The sequence below is a fragment of the Sander lucioperca genome, chromosome 4, assembly GCF_008315115.2.
Source record: "Sander lucioperca isolate FBNREF2018 chromosome 4, SLUC_FBN_1.2, whole genome shotgun sequence".
Classification (NCBI taxonomy): domain Eukaryota; kingdom Metazoa; phylum Chordata; class Actinopteri; order Perciformes; family Percidae; genus Sander; species Sander lucioperca.
The window spans coordinates 42,516,962-42,533,267 of NC_050176.1; the positions used below are offsets into that span (position 1 = coordinate 42,516,962).

At 40.6% G+C, this 16,306-nt stretch overlaps 1 protein-coding gene across 1 annotated transcript in view; it reads right to left on the reverse strand.

The window, feature by feature from the left end:
* Positions 1 to 16,306, reverse strand: part of LOC118494928 (E3 ubiquitin-protein ligase TRIM39-like) — a 214,681-nt gene that overhangs the window by 40,893 nt on the left and 157,482 nt on the right. The gene's annotated exons all lie outside the window — the stretch shown is intronic.

A 16,306-nucleotide genomic window follows, 5' to 3' on the forward strand; every position in this document is an offset into this window, starting at 1 on the left:
GTGTAAGTTAAGACTATTTTAGATATGTTACTTCTGTTAGGGTTAGGAAACATGTCGTTCAACCAGGAAACCGTAGCAACACGCTGCACACAGTGTTAAGATGGAACGAGCCCCTGGCTTCTCTGTTCAGTGTTTGGAGTTCCAGTCACTGCTCACTCAAGGCTGGTGTTCAACAGCTGGTTTATTTTACAGTTTTTATCTTACAATCACATAGTTACAGATTTCTTTGACTTATTTCCCATTAACCATTTCACTACCACTATTCGCAAAAAAAACCTAAAATATCTAACAGTAATTAACCAAATCACTTTTTTACTCTTAATTATCACACATTAGCTGTGTTTGAAACCGCTCCCCCATTCAGTCACTCACTATTCCCTATATAGTGTTTATTAAATAGTGAACTATATCGGGAACGACCAAACCAGATTTCAGACACTACACTGAAAACACATCGTTGTGTCAGTAGATGTGCTGGTTATTTGTGTGATGGAGGCGGGCGCGCCCAGCAACAAACCCAAAAAAAATACTTCTAATACGTCCCTGAAACAAAGTGAGTATTCAGAAGAATAGTAAAATGTTGTATATTATATATGTTGCATGTTACATTTCCATTGTTTAGAAACCAAAGCCAGCTCCATTTTTCCTTTTCGGTTTCCGCGGTGACTTCTGCCTCCTTTCCTCTAGGAAAACACGACCGCGTTGCATTGTGGGATACGGGAGTAACAAGTAGGGTACATTGTATGTTCACTCAAATTAGCATTACATTGTGGGTATTTGATAGTGGACTATATAGTGAATGAAATTAACCGCGGTGAATTCAAACACCACTACAAAATGGCGAACACACTACATAGTGCACTATTTCTGAGATAGGGAATGTTTTCAAATACGATTAACTTTGTCCATTCACTTTTTATACCCAGTATTATAAATGACTACAGACATGTAAAAGGCCTAATGACGCATGCACAAAGGATTTGAAGATTCACATTGTGCTGCATTACTCGTAGAAATTTTATCGGTATCAGTTGTGTTTATTCGCGTTACTCGTGCGAGATGCGCTGGTGTAAAGCATAGACACATTGTCTGTGACGGCACCCATAGGTTTGTAAAAAGTCAAAATAAAACTCAAAGTGGGCGACTCCAGGTGGCTCCGGTCTGGGCAATCTTGGCAGTGCCTAACTCCCGGCTAATCCAAAAAAAAGCAAAGAGGTGGCAACTCGAGGAACTGCAGTTTTTGGCACTTCCATATTTGGTTACTTTTTTAGCACCAAAGGTTGCCGCTTGATGTAGAGCTGTAGGCACAAACTACGTTTCTTTCCATCCTCAACCATGGATCGAAACGGATAAAAATTATGCCAAAATAACTAAATGATTGCAGATTTCTATAAAGTCTGAATTCATTCTTATTAATTGATCACGGCTATGCTATGCAGGAGAATCTCAACGCTGATAGGCTTTAACTAAATGGCGCCACACACATTTCTTGGTTAAGTTGAAATTTGAAACACACAAATTATGTTGTGTCTTTGCATTGACTTTGTAGACAATCACGCCGCGCAAAACGCTTTCAACACATTCTGTGTGAACATGCCATTACTCTTAAAGGAAATGTTTTCTGTGGCTGCATATCAAATAGAAATAATAAATGGTTATTTTCCAGCATTTTTTACAAATTAACTGTAAAACTGCAGCTTCACAAATTTGGTGTCTAAGGAGACAGATTTCTTCTGCAACTGAAAATAGTCTGTTTAATACAAGGTGGATATTCTCCATGACGTGTGTTTCTTGACAAAATGTAAATTTGTTCCCTTGAATGAAAATAAGTCAATACATGAAATAAGATTAATAGTCACACTGACACACACTGGTAGCTGAGCTGATCAGAGGTGCAGAGTTTTTACCACCATGATCATCACCAGGCCTATGTAATGAAATGTAAACAAAAACACATTTTAATTCTTGTATTACCAAGACACGCATATAAATATATATATATATATATATATATATATATATATATATATATAAAATTAATCGTTTGTAGGGCTGTCAAACGATTCATTTTTTTTAATCGTGATTAATCGCTGAATTTCTATAGAATAGAGATTAATCGCATATTTTATCACATAATTAAAATTCTATTATTTTCCATTTCAGAACTCTTTTTAAGTACATATTAACAATGGAAAGCCATTATTACCAGTGTATCTTGATTGGGAATCAAATCAATGCAAAGAAAGTTACTTTATGAATTTTACTTTAAGATTTGTATTTGTTATTATTTACTGTAAACCAAATTCACATTCATGTGTGAATCTGTCATTAATGTACAATTCCTCCAAGTACCTAACTAAAAAAATCCCTATCCTTACCAGAGTCAATATAGTGTGTAGTAACTCCTAAATAATTTTAATTTCTCACTGACGTCCAGTGATCACCGGTTAATGAGACAGCGTTTGCAGCACTCTGCAGCTGTTCAGTGTGGCTGCTTTCTCCGTGTCTTACAGGCTGTGTGTCCGTGACAACTACTGTCCCCCTCGACAGCAACGAGACAGGTCAGAACATGCCAACCGTAGTACGTCTTTAAGACCCGAGTCCTCTACGATGCTGACAGGTCTGCGGTTAGTTGCCATCCGTTTCGCGAGAGCGGTAGTAATTCTTTTGGATTTGGTTCCACAGGTCGGCAAGTAGCACTCTCCAAAATACTGCTTTTCCTGAGTGGGTAGCATGCTAGCGGTAGCATCAACCTGAGTCACGTTAATTAGCTCCGTAGATGGTAGATCAAGCTTGACGTGCTTTAGGTGATATTTTAATTCGGCTTTACACAATGTGCATATGGCTTTCGACTTGTCTACTGAGCCGTCCAGGACTTTTGGATGATAATAAGCGTCATTCAGAACTGTGTTGCTGCTGTCTTTCTCCATCATGCCTGCAGCCTGCAGCAGGAGGAAGTGTTACGAGGAAGTATGGCAGCTTGATGATAAGTAAAGGTGCAGCAAAGGGTCAAAATAGTAGCCTGTTAGGCACGATGCCAAGCCGAGTGAAGTGTAAAATAAATGAATAAATGGCGGCATGCGATTAAAAAAAATTAACCAAGGAGAGGGACTTAGTTTCACTAAGAATTGGTTTATTTTGCGTTATTCCTAAAATATTTGGAGCCTATTCTCAAAATGGGATCTAGACTTTCATTCAAATTATTTTTCAACATTTTGACTTTTTTCTCAAAATGAAAAAAAAGAAAAAAAAACTTCTCTGATTCATTCTTTTCTTATGCCTGGCACTAATACAGAAAGTTTAACTTCATTATCGACATTATGAATGTTGTTGAAATGCAAAAAAATAAACTAAGATCATCCTCGACTGAAATACAACTTGTATGTAAACCAGCTTTTCTGTTCAGTGTTTGGTGCTCAAGTCACTGCTTACTCAGGGCTTGTGTTCAACAACTGCTTTATTTTACAGTTTTTATTCTACAATCACATATTTACACATTTCTTTGACTCATAAACCATCTTACAGAATTCATGAAACAAATAAAAAATGGCCAAAGTGACCAGTAATTATCCTAAACACTTTTCACACAAGATAGAAACATCCATTAACTTTTTATACCTGGTATAATAACAACACATACTGTGTTCTGTAGACATTATGGGATGTAATAGGTCTTACACTTAAATGAAGATTCATGACACAATGAAATATTCAGCAATATGTTTTCTGTGGCTGCACATCAAATACAAATAAATATGTATCTGATTACATAATCAACACATTAATTTGATGCATCATGACCAAGGTTATTATAGCTTTGCATTTTTCATTAGTTTTTATTTTTATTTCGTTTTGAGTTTTTGTTTTCAAATGCAGTTTAGTTTTTATTAGTTTTTAAAGCGGGTTAGCTAGTTTAGTTTTAATTTTTTGAAAATGCTTAGTTTTAGTTTAGTTTTTATTAGTTTGTCTTTTTTTGTAATATGGGTTATTTGTCAGGGGCAAGATTCAAAAAGGTCAGAAAAAGTATTGTGTAATAATAACTCAATTAAAACATCATACAATTTTAGAAATATGTATTCACAATGTATTCAACAATACTACTGGTCAGGGCATGGAATTAACTTTTTTGGTCACCAGCCAACGTGGCTAGTAGATTTTTAAAGTTACCAGCCAATCAGATTTTCCACGAGCCAAATTTTTATATATATATATATATATATATATATATATATATATATGAGCCACTTATGACCTTACAGCCATTTAGAATTCAAAAGTCCTCATATTCTTCTCCTTCCATCCTCTTTCATCCTTATTGTCCCCCTGTGTCTGCAGCCGTCCTCTCTGCTCTTCTGGTTTCTTAACCCTTGTGTTGTCCTCTGGGTCCCGGTGGACAACACAAGGGTTAACTCCCAAAAAAATATATCACCACGTTTTTTTGTTTTTTTTCCTAAGTAACTTTACTACTTGATTTCAGCTCCTCTGGTTTGTTACGCGCCGTTCCGTTCGTCTTCTCCATTTCAGCGTAGCTCCTAATTGATACCGCACACGTTAACGGTTGTTTATAGGAAATGTAGGATTAGTACTATAAGCAGTGTTGCAAGATAAAGATTACGTTTCCAAGGCAAAGACACACAAAACCGCCCAAATTTCTTGGCAGAAAACAGACCAATCTGGCAACACTTGTCTGGAGACTTGTCGCATCGTTTCTGCAGCCTGCTGAATCAAACAGACGCTTTGCTTCATTCACCACCAGCCAAATTGGCTAGTAACTTTACAATGTTACCCGCCAAAGTTAATTTCTACCCGCATTTGGCAGGTTGGTGGGTGTAAATGTAAAGCCCTGCTACTGGTACATAAAATGTACATATGACAAATATGTAAACAGTCTACACAAGACGCCGCAGTAAGTGCTAATGTGTAAGTGACGTGTACCAGGGAAAAAACCTAAATAGCCAATAGACTAAAGAAGACATACTGTACATGAACAGCTGTTTAGAACTTTTGTTCGAGTAAAGTGGCAAACTTTTTGAAGTCAGTCGACTCACACAGTTGTGTAGACATCACAGTATCAATACACATATTAATCCACGCTTCCTCCCGTTTCTGGTGTTCCTGCGTATTTACTAACCAGCAGCTATCAGGTTGCCGGTGAAAGCCCTCTTGTAGTGTTCTCTGGCTTGCTGTTGTCTCCATCATGCTGCCTGGCCCTGTACCCATACATCCACGCCCTGTACCGGGGTTAGCTTCTGTTTCGGGGAAAGGGGGCTTTGAGTTCTCCTTTACCTTGTTAAGGTAAGCTAGGTTAGCCTCCTTGTGTGCCCTTCTCAAAGGTACTTTCTAATTTGTGGGATTTTTCCCTTTAATTAATTGTCCACATATTTTACCACCTTCCACTGCAAGGCAGTTGCTTTGATCTGATCATGATCAAATAGGATTAGGGGCATGGACTATGTTGTGTTCAGTTTTCCATGGAATGTTGGAATTTCTGGGTTCCTAGTCGGAAACTATATATGTCTACGGCATAGACTGTATAAAACAGGTCTATGGTCGGAAATGTCAACTCTGAAAGATATAACGTTACTTGCTTTATGAAAGACATTGACAAAGACGAAAACTAAGGACATTTACTCGATAATTTTATTTTATTTGTTTTGCAAACAGACATTACAGTTTTAGTTATCGTTTTTTTGTAATGTCTCATTTTTATTTTTATTTCAGTTAACGACAATTTTTTTGCCCTCCTAGTTTTCGTTATTTTGTTTGTTTTCGTTAATGATTATAACCTTGATCTTGACACACGTTATGTGGACAATATCTATTTAAACCTCTGTTAAACCCACAGACATTTATTATAACTTCCAGAAGAAATCAGTTTCTAAAGACACCAAATATGTCAAGATGAAGTTTGATTCAATTTGCAAAGAATTGCTGCACATTTAACCATATGATAATAAATGGAATAACATGTAAATCAGTCACCACAGGACACAGATTCTGTAGAAAATAAGATGTGACATACATGAATATGTACATTTGTTCCCTTTATTGAAAATAAATCAATACCTGAAATTAGATCAGTGATTAGTTTACTCTGACAGGAGAGATGATCAGAGGGGCAGAGTTTTTACCACCTTCATTATTACCAGTATGGAAGTATGGGAAGAGTTTCTCAGTGAAGGAGCAGCCAGTAAAGGAGTAGATAAGAGCTGCAGCATCTACGTCATAAAAGGAGACCAGACCCTCCTCATAATCCACAAACAGCCCCACCTTCTGAGGAGGAGACTTCAGAGAGAGACGGACATCAGGGCCAGCAGAAGCTTTGTACTCATTTCTATTTCTCAACCCTATAGTCCAGTAACCTTTCTGAGGGTTCAGTGTGATGTTTCCCTTTCTGTTGATCGACTCTCTGACCACTCCTAAAGTCCATTTAGTTTTTTCTTTAACCTGGACCTCAAAGTATAATCTGCCTGAAGAGAAACTCTGTTTTCCTAAAACAATACAATAAAGAGAAAATCTCTCTGGGTTGTCTGGGAGATTCTTCCTCACATCACCATGATTCACTTGTTTCCCATCATCAAACAGGATGAGTTCAGGATGTGCTGTATCAGGATCAAGAGTCACATCCACTGCATACTGCTGAACCCTCTTCAGCTCGGCTTCAAGCAGATTCTTCATCTGTTTAATGAGTGTCTCCTCCAGCTGAGCCACAGCTTTCACCACAGTCCCCTCATATGATGATGGACGGACGCTGACCTCTGTCCAGTCCTTGGTGGGTGGAGGTTGTTGGATGTTTAGGGACTGGACACTCTGGAGAAGATGGAGGTGGTCTTCAGAGCGTAACACCTGCTCCACCTCAGTGCTTCTCTTCATCAGCTCAGAGATTTCCTGTTCCAGCTCTTTGATGAAAGCTTCGGCCTGTTTTTCTGTTGTTTTCTGCTTCTCTTTGATCGTGTTGATGAACTCATTCAGGCCTCTCTCAACAGACTCCTTCAGAGAAGTGAAGACCTGAACACCTTCTGCTATCTCTCTGTCTGCATCTTCCTCACTGAGGTCGACTGAGTGTTTGATCTCCTGAATCTTCAGTCGTCTCTTCTGGATCATCTGCTGAATTTCAGCCCCTGTCTTCCCCAGCTCTACCTTCTTTCCTTCATATCCTTCTTTCAGAGGAACAACATCATGCATCTTGTGGTCTATAACAGGGCAGAACGTGCAGACACATGTCTGGTCGGTCTTACAGAACAGCTCCAGAGGTTTATCGTGCTTCGTACACATCCTGCCTTCCAGGTTCTCCACAGGGTCGATCAGCTGATGTCTTTTCAGACGTAAAGCTGTCAGATGAGGCTCCAGGTGAGTCTCACAGTAGGAGACCAGACACACCAGGCAGGACTTCAGGGCCTTCAGTTTGGTTCCAGTGCAGACGTCACAGGGAATTTCTCCTGGTTTGGCAGCCATGTCTACACACAGTGTGAGAGAAAAAAAAATGTAACTAAAAAGACAATTTTTCTATTTGTTTAAAAATAAATTGCATTTGTGGGCGTTATAGAGCCGTGTGTGTGTGTGTGAAGCTAAGTGTATATGATGGAATAGTGGCATGATATATATATATTATATACTCAGCAAAAAACGAAACGTCCTCTCACTTTCAACTGCTTTTATTTTCAGCCAACTTAACATGCGCAAAACTTTGTGTGAACATAAAAAGATTAAACTACTAAGAACTAAACTGAACAACGTTTCACAGGCATGTGACTACCAGAAATGGAAAAATGTGTCCCTGAACAAAGGATGGTCAAAATCAAAAGTTACAGGGAAGACATCCTCCTCCCTCATGTGGTACCCTTCCTGCAGGCTCATCCTGACATGACCCTCCAGCATGATAATGCCACCAGCCATACCGATTGTTCTGTGTGCGTTTTCCTGCAAGACAGATATGTTTGTGTTCTGCCATTGCCAGCAAAGAGCCCGGATCTCAATCCCCTTGAGCACGTCTGGGACCTGTTGGATCGGAGGGTAAGGGCGAGAACCACGCCCCCCAGAAATGTCCAGGAACTTGCAGGTGCCTTGGTGGAAGAGTGGGGTAACATCGCAGCAAGAACTGGCAAACCTAGTGCAGTCCATGAGGAGGAGATGCACTGCAGTACTTGCAGCTGGTGGCCACACCAGATACTGACTGTAACTTTTGATTTTGACCATCCTTTGTTCAGGGACACATTTTTCCATTTCTGTTAGTCACATGTCTGTGAAACTTTGTTCAGTTTAGTTCTTAGTAGTTTAATTTTTTTATGTTCATACAAAGTTTTACGCATGTTAAGTTGGCTGAAAATAAAAGCAGTTGAAAGTGAGAGGATGTTTAGTTTTTTCCTGAGTGTATATAATGGGACAGAGGCCAGGTTGCAGTTTGGTGGGCTGGGGATCTCATTGCTGCTTTTTGCAGATGATGTGGTCCTGATGGTATCGTCGGCCTGTGACCTTCAGCACTCACTGGATCGGTTCGCAGCCGAGTGTGAAGCAGCTGGGATTAGGATCAGCACCTCTAAATCTGAGGCCATGGTTCTCAGCAGGAAACTGATGGAGTGCCTACTCCAGGTAGGGAATGAGTCCTTACCCCAAGTGAAGGAGATCAAATACCTTGGGGTCTTGTTCGCGAGTGAGGGGACAATGGAGTGGGAGATTTGTTGGAGAATCGGCGCAGCGGGGGCGGTGTTACATTCAATTTATCACACCGTTGGCGAAAAGAGAGCTGAGCTAGATGGCAAAGCTCTTGATCTACCGGTCAGTTTTCGTTCCTACCCTCACCTATGGTCATGAAGGCTGGGTCATGACCGAAAGAACGAGATCCAGGGTACAAGCGGCCAAAATGGGTTTCCTCAGGAGGGTGGCTGGCGTCTCCCGTAGACATCAGTCATCCATGAGGAGCTCGGAGTAGAGCCGCTGCTCCTTCGCATTGAAAGGAGCCAGTTGAGGTGGTTTGGGCATCTGGTAAGGATGCCCCCTGAGCGCCTCCCTAGGGAGATATTCCAGGCACGTCCAGCTAGGAGGAGGCCTTGAGGAAGACCTAGGACTAGGTGGAGGGATTATATCTCCAACCTGGCCTGGGAACGCCTCGGGATCCCCCAGTTGGAGCTGATTAATGTGGCTCAGAAAGGGAAGTTTGGGGTCCCTTGCTAGAGCTGCTCCCCCCCCGCAACTTGACCCTGGATAAGCGAACAAAGATGGATGGATGGATGGAGTAATTTTACAACAAATAGAGACTAAACTGAAATAAATGTTAATGTTTTTTATCTATAAAATTGTTTTTTATCTGTTTACAATCTTAAATGATGCATTGTTCATGGCGTTCATCCATTTACAGCTGGAGAATGTGTTGCTGCTGAGTGCACAAGTTGTATCAGCAGGTCACAAATAACAATCTGTTCCCTTACAAGTATTGTGTTTCTCATGTCCACCCACTCTTTCTTCCTGAAAATACTAATTAAAAAGGGTGACTGACCTTCTGGTCCTGAGCTGGTGTCTGGCAGACTCTGGACCAGATCATTCCTGTTGATCAGCTCTAAAACCTTCTTGGTCACCTTCAGAGCTCCTTGAAGTTGATAGGTTTTCACCATCTCATCCACCGTGTCCTGCCTTTCTGCGTTCTCCAACACTTTGATGCTTTGGTAGCCTTCCAGGATGTCTTGCTGCTGCAGACACCATTTGAATTTCTTAAATTCCTCTTCTTTTAAATCCTCCAAAGTGTTGAAAAGGTCCACTGCCGTCATCGTGGCTTCCTGCCGAAAGTTGTGTCAAACTGAAAGAAAACTGAAACACAAATGTATCAGAGCAGAAGTTCTCATTGGATTTATGTGTAGTTTAGTTAGTTAGAGCAACTGCTTTCGCTCTGTGGGCTGGCCTTAATGTCATTTTGAAGTGGCTCATTGACGTGAGACCAGGGCTCGAGCTTAAGGACCTCCTGTCATCCCGGGGCCAATGAAAAAAGGGTCGGGGACAGGGCATGAAGTTAACTTTTTTGACCACCAGCCACTGTGGCAGGTAGATTTTTAAATCCACCTGCCACAGGGACTTTTTACCAGCCACTTTTTTTGTGTCATAAAGGTGAAAAACAGGAATTGCTGTGTCTCTATGATCCTATCCTGTCCTATTGATGGTAGCCTACTGGTGGACATTGCTCCGTCATCACGTGCTGTAGTATGGGGGCCCGCCTTGATAATCCTGCATAGGGGCCCGGTGTTGGCTCGTTACGCCACTGCATATAAGAGATGAGATGATTGACAAAATCAGGAGTAGCCTACGCGCACCACAAAACACTGGTGAATGCGCACCATAACACAAGAATTTTTTTTGTATAGTTCTTAAAAATAAAAAAATAAATAAAAAGGAAACTTGTTTTGGGGATAATAATAATTATTACTATTAATTAATTACTCTGGGCTGAGATTTCCTAGGAACCTTACCAAATGTTGGTAAAATATGAAAAAGGCTGGTGGATTTAAGACACAAAATAAGAATGTATTGAATGAATCAAATATGAACATATCTGTGGCATGACGAAATTCAAACTGTAAATATAGCTACTCTAGTTATGCCGGCAGCTGGCAGCCAGCCAGCTCCACGGAGCTCCACGGAGCTCCACGGAGCCCCAAGTATTGCAGTAGTCCAGTATCCAGGGAAACGGTGACTTTCACTGGGTATGGAGGTTGCTGCTTTCTCGTCAGACTGTGTGGAGCTCCTAGCTAAAGTCCGACACGTCTTACCAAATTTGCAATTAGCCATCAATTTTCGTAGAACGGCCCATATTTGAGCTTTATATGGTTGATTTCTCGCTTAAAAATGTCTCAGAAGTGAATTTAATAACGAAATAGCCCGACAAACAATGTATAACTTTGCAGTGTCTGAAATATGAGACCTGCTGTCTCGTCTCCAATGTGTTTCTATGGGGTTCACTCAAACCAATCAGCGCGCAGCTCATCTAAATATTCATGAGCAGACCATATTTGGAAGAAAAGCTCTTGTTCCAAATAGAGCCATATTCACAGGGTAGTTAAGGGCCTAATAAAATAGCATTATGGCAATTTTCAACCCAACCAATGTTACATACACTATTAGGAGACCTTAAGGAACAGTGTAAAATACCCTATATAATCACTCTATCACCCCTTTAAGTAAATCATATGATGGTGAAGTTGTTAGGGTTGTGGGTTTCTGTTATATTTCCTGTTTTATTTTGTTAACTCTTGCTCTGTGTTTCGATTGATTCCTGTTTCACTATTTGTTCTGTTGTTCCTGAACTCATCTTTTATGTTTGGCTTGGTTTACTTCCTGTATTATTTTGTAGTGTTTGGTTTCATGTGTCTTGGTTTAGCTTTGTTTCCTGTTTGAGTCTGATTTGTCCCTAAAACATTTCACCTGTTGGCCCCCTCCCTGCTCATTGGCCCCTGAGTTTAATGTCCTCTGTTCTGTTCAGTCCTTGTCATGTCATCATTGTTGACGAGTGTAACTGCTTGTTCCTGTTTTCTACGTACCCCTTTGGTTTGGACCTTTTGATGCCATAGTGGAGTCCAGTTACTACTTTTGGAATTTTTACCTGGTTTGGATTCTTAAAGACTCAAGTAAGCCTGGATTGTTTTCTGTTATAATGAATTCTACATCTTCATCTGTCCTATCGTGTCGTGCACTTTGGGTCCAGAATCCTTTTCCTGCCTCAGCACTCAGCCAGCCCTGACAGAAATGTTTTAACTTGCACCGAGCTGCGCACAAACAAGCCCGGACAAGCTGAAGCACTACTCTGATAAAACAGCACAGAATATGTCCACACCCTGTTGTGTAGACCAGTTTTTATTAAAGAACAGCACTGCTAACAAAGCTCTGCTTACTGTACATTTCCTCCAGCTGCTTCACATTAAAAGCCTTCCACTGGTTCTCTGGTGGAAAGCTTTTATTGTGAAACAGCCAGAGGAAGTAGAGAAAGTAGTGTGTAGGAGGCGATCAGTAACCAGTTCCTAAAGTCCTGAGAACTGACACAGAGAGACTGTTTAAAGCTGTTAAAGTGGACTACTGTATAGTGGGCCTGCAGACAAACAGCCATAGTTATATTGTTACACATTTCACAAGTAATCTAAAGAGAGGAACTTCCTTTGTGAGTAGAGCTGAAGTTTAGTGTTAATCCTGGTTGTTGAAAGTGTAAATCTGATCAGCTGTACTCACCAGTGTTTGGCAGAGACTCTGCTGTGTTGTTGAGAAAGACCTGATGAAGTCAGTTTGACTTTTCTTTCAGAGAGAAACAGAGTCTTGTCTCGACTGCAGCGTGGCTGACACTCTGACAAACTTAACTTTCATTTCTGGAGTGACGTTGTATCTCTCCTCTTTCCAGTGTTGCTCCTCCTCTGACTGCAACTCTGTTATCAGGTTTTATGCCTTTCCTCTTATTTAAACAGTTATTGGGAAATACCAGGTGTTGTCTGGTTGATATGGAGCAAAGGTCATTCTATAACTAATAATTAATTATGTGTTGAAACTTTAATGTGCCTCAGCTTTACTTCAACCAAAAGAGTTTAGTTTATAGTTTATTGGACACAAAGAGAGAGAGATTACACAAATCTGCAACATGCCAATGATAACACAATAAAGTCCAACACTTGTTTCCATTGTGGATCTTGATGTAAAGGCAACAAACTACCATCAGATCATACAACAAATACAATAGTAAAAAAGTAATGTACTGTGTAAGTTAAGACTGTTTTAGATATGTTACTTCTGTTAGGGTTAGGAAACATGTCGTTCAACCAGGAAACCGTAGCAACACACTGCACACAGTGTTAAGATGGAACGAGCCCCTGGCTTCTCTGTTCAGTGTTTGGAGTTCCAGTCACTGCTCACTCAAGGCTGGTGTTCAACAGCTGGTTTATTTTACAGTTTTTATCTTACAATCACATAGTTACAGATTTATTTGACTTATTTCCCATTAACCATTTCACTACCACTATTCACAAAAAAACTAAAATGGCTAACAGTAATTAACCAAATCACTTTTTAGACAAATTATCACACATTAGCTGTGTTTGAAACCACTCCCCCATTCACTCACTCACTATTCTCTATATAGTGTTTATTAAATAGTGAACTATATCGGGAACGACCAAACCAGATTTCAGACACTACACTGAAAACACATCGTTGTGTCAGTAGATGTGCTGGTTATTTGTGTGACGGAGGCGGGCGCGCCCAGCAACAAACCCAAAAAAAATACTTCTAATACGTCCCTGAAACAAAGTGAGCACACAGAAGAATAGTAAAATGTTGTATATTATATATGTTGTATGTTACATTTCCATTGTTTAGAAACCAAAGCCAGCTCCATTTTTCCTTTTCTGTTTCCACGGTGACTTCTGCCTCCTTTCCTCCAGGAAAACACGACCGTGACCATTGTGGGATATGGGAGTAACATGTAGGGTACATTGTATGTACACTCAAATTAGCAGTGCATTTTGGGTATTTTATAGTGGACTATATAATGAATGAAATTAACCGCAGTGAATTTGAACACCACTACAAAGTGGCGAACACACTACATAGTGCACTATTTCTGAGATAGGGAACGTTTTCGAACACAGCTACTGATGAACTTTGTCCATTCAGTTTTTATACCCAGTATTATAAATGACTACAGACATGTAAAAGGCCTTATGGCACATTCACATAGGATGCAAAGATTCACATTGTGCTGCATTACTCGTAGAAATTTTATCGGTATCAGTTGTGTTTATTCTCGTTACTCGTGCGAGATGCGCTGGTGTAAAGCATAGACACATTGTCTGTGACGGCACCCATAGGTTTGTAAAAAGCCAAAATAAAACTCAGTGGGCGACTCCAGATAGCTCCGGTCTGGGCAATCTTGGCAGTGCCTAACTCCCGGCTAATCCAAAAAAAGCAAAGAGGTGGCAACTCGAGGAACTGCAGTTTTTGGCACTTCCGTGTTAGCTTACTTTTTTAGTGCCGAAGGTTGCCGCTTGATGTAGAGCTGTAGGCACAAACTACGTTTCTTTCCATCCTCAACCAGGGATCAAAACGATCAAAATGATGCCAAAATAACTAAATGATTGCAGATTTCTATAAAGTCTGAATTCATTCTTATTAATTGATTGCTTTAATTAAACGGCGCCACACAAATTTATTGCTTAAGTTGAAATTTGAAACTCACACAAATTATGTTGTGTCTCAGTGGTTAATGCAATTATCTAATCAACCAATCACATGGCAGCTGTTTCAATGCATTTAAGGGTGTGGTCCAGGTCTAGACAATCTCCTGAACTCCAAACTGAATGTCAGAATGGGAAAGAAAGGTGATCTAAGCAATTTTGAGCGTGGAATGGTTGTTGGTGCCAGACGGGCTGGTCTGAGTATTTCCCAATCTGCTCAGTTACTGGGATTTTCACACACAACCATTTCTAGGGTTTACAAAGAATGGTCTGAAAAAGGAAAAACATCCAGTATGCTGCAGTCCTGGGGGGTGAAAATGCCTTGTTGATGCTAGAGGTCAGAGGAGAATGGGCCGACTGATTCCAGCTGATAGAAGATCAACTTTGACTCAAATAACTCGTTACAACCGAGGTATGCAGCAAAGCATTTCTGAAGCCACAACACGAACATCCTTGAGGCAGATGGGCTACACCAGCAGAAGACCCCACCGGGTACCACTCATCTCCACTAAAAATAGGAAAATTAAGCTACAATTTGCACAAGCTCACCAAAATTGGACAGTTGAAGACTGTAAAAATGTTGCCTGGTCTGATGAGTCTCGATTTCTGTTGAGACATTCAGATGGTAGAGGCAGAATTTGGCGTAAACAGAATGAGAACATGGATCCGTCCTGCCTTGTTACCACTGGGCAGGCTGCTGGTGGTGGTGTAATGGTGTGGGGGATGTTTTCTTGGCACACTTAAGTTCCCTTAGTACCAATTGGGCATTGTTTAAATGCCACAGCCTACCTGAGCATTGTTTCTGACCATGCCCATCCCTTTATGACCACCATGTACCCATCCTCTGATGGCTACTTCCAGCAGGATAATGCACCATTTCACAAAGGTCGAATCATTTCAAATTGGTTTCTTGAACATGACAAGAGTTCACTGTACTAAAATGGCCCCCACAGTCACCAGATCTCAACCCAACAGAACATCTTTGGGATGTGGTGGAAAAGGAGCTTTGTGCCCTGGATGTGCATCCCACAAGTCTCCATCAACTGCAAGATGCTATCCTCTCAATATCGGCCAACATTTCTAAAGAATGCTTCCAGCACCTTGTTGAATCAATGCCACGAAGAAGGCAGTTCTGAAAGCGAAAGGGGATCAAACACGGTATTAGTAGGGTGTTCCTAATAATCCTTTAGGTGAGTGTATATCATACTAGGGCTGCAACTAGAGATGCACCGATTGACCGGCCGGTGACTGGAATCAGCCGATTTTCACGTCATCGGCCATGACCGGTGACCTGTTCGTCAGTCTGACATATGCCGATTTCATGCCGGTCAAATGCACTCGGGCGCCGCATGATTAACATCGCGCAACACCACACGTGCACATGCAGGGTTTCCGCTGTATGCATGTAGCAGCAGCGCACTGCCGCCCCATCAGCTGTTTATGAAATGTCATACAGTCGTAATTATACAGGGCTCGAACAGTCAGCCGCTCTCTCTCTCTCTTCCCTCTGAGGGTGAAAAACTGGAACATGAAAATCGCACTCACGGTAGTCCTGTGAAATATGACAACTACAGTTTATCGGAAAATAGCGCTGGGCACGCTGACCTGAGACACTGTAAAAAGAAAAAGAGAGACGCTGTTAGTCCTCCGACACGCTGTATTAACATTACTGTTTACGCTTTCCAGGTTAGTAGGGATGCATACTGCTCAAAACCAACATTAAAAACGTAGTAATATTTAAAGAGTTTAGTTTTCTTGTTAAACTGTAAAATGAGCGGTGACATTAAATCATCCGTTTCAGGTAACGGCACTCTAGGGTACCGTCTAACGTTAGCAGATAAGCCCGTTGACAGCAACGGCATTGTTCATATTTATGCACAATAACACATAAAGCAAACTTGCTAAAAAAGGTTTTTTCAGGTAACGTTACTATTGACGTTCAAGCAGGCCTGTGTGTGTGTTTTGAGAAATATCTTTATACTGCATTAAGGCTATATTTATTTTATTTTTATTATATTATTTATTATATTATTTGTTATTTAAATATTATTTTATTGCCATTACCTGTTTTCCCTGTTTTCATACATACAGAAGTTTAGTTTGCTAAATTT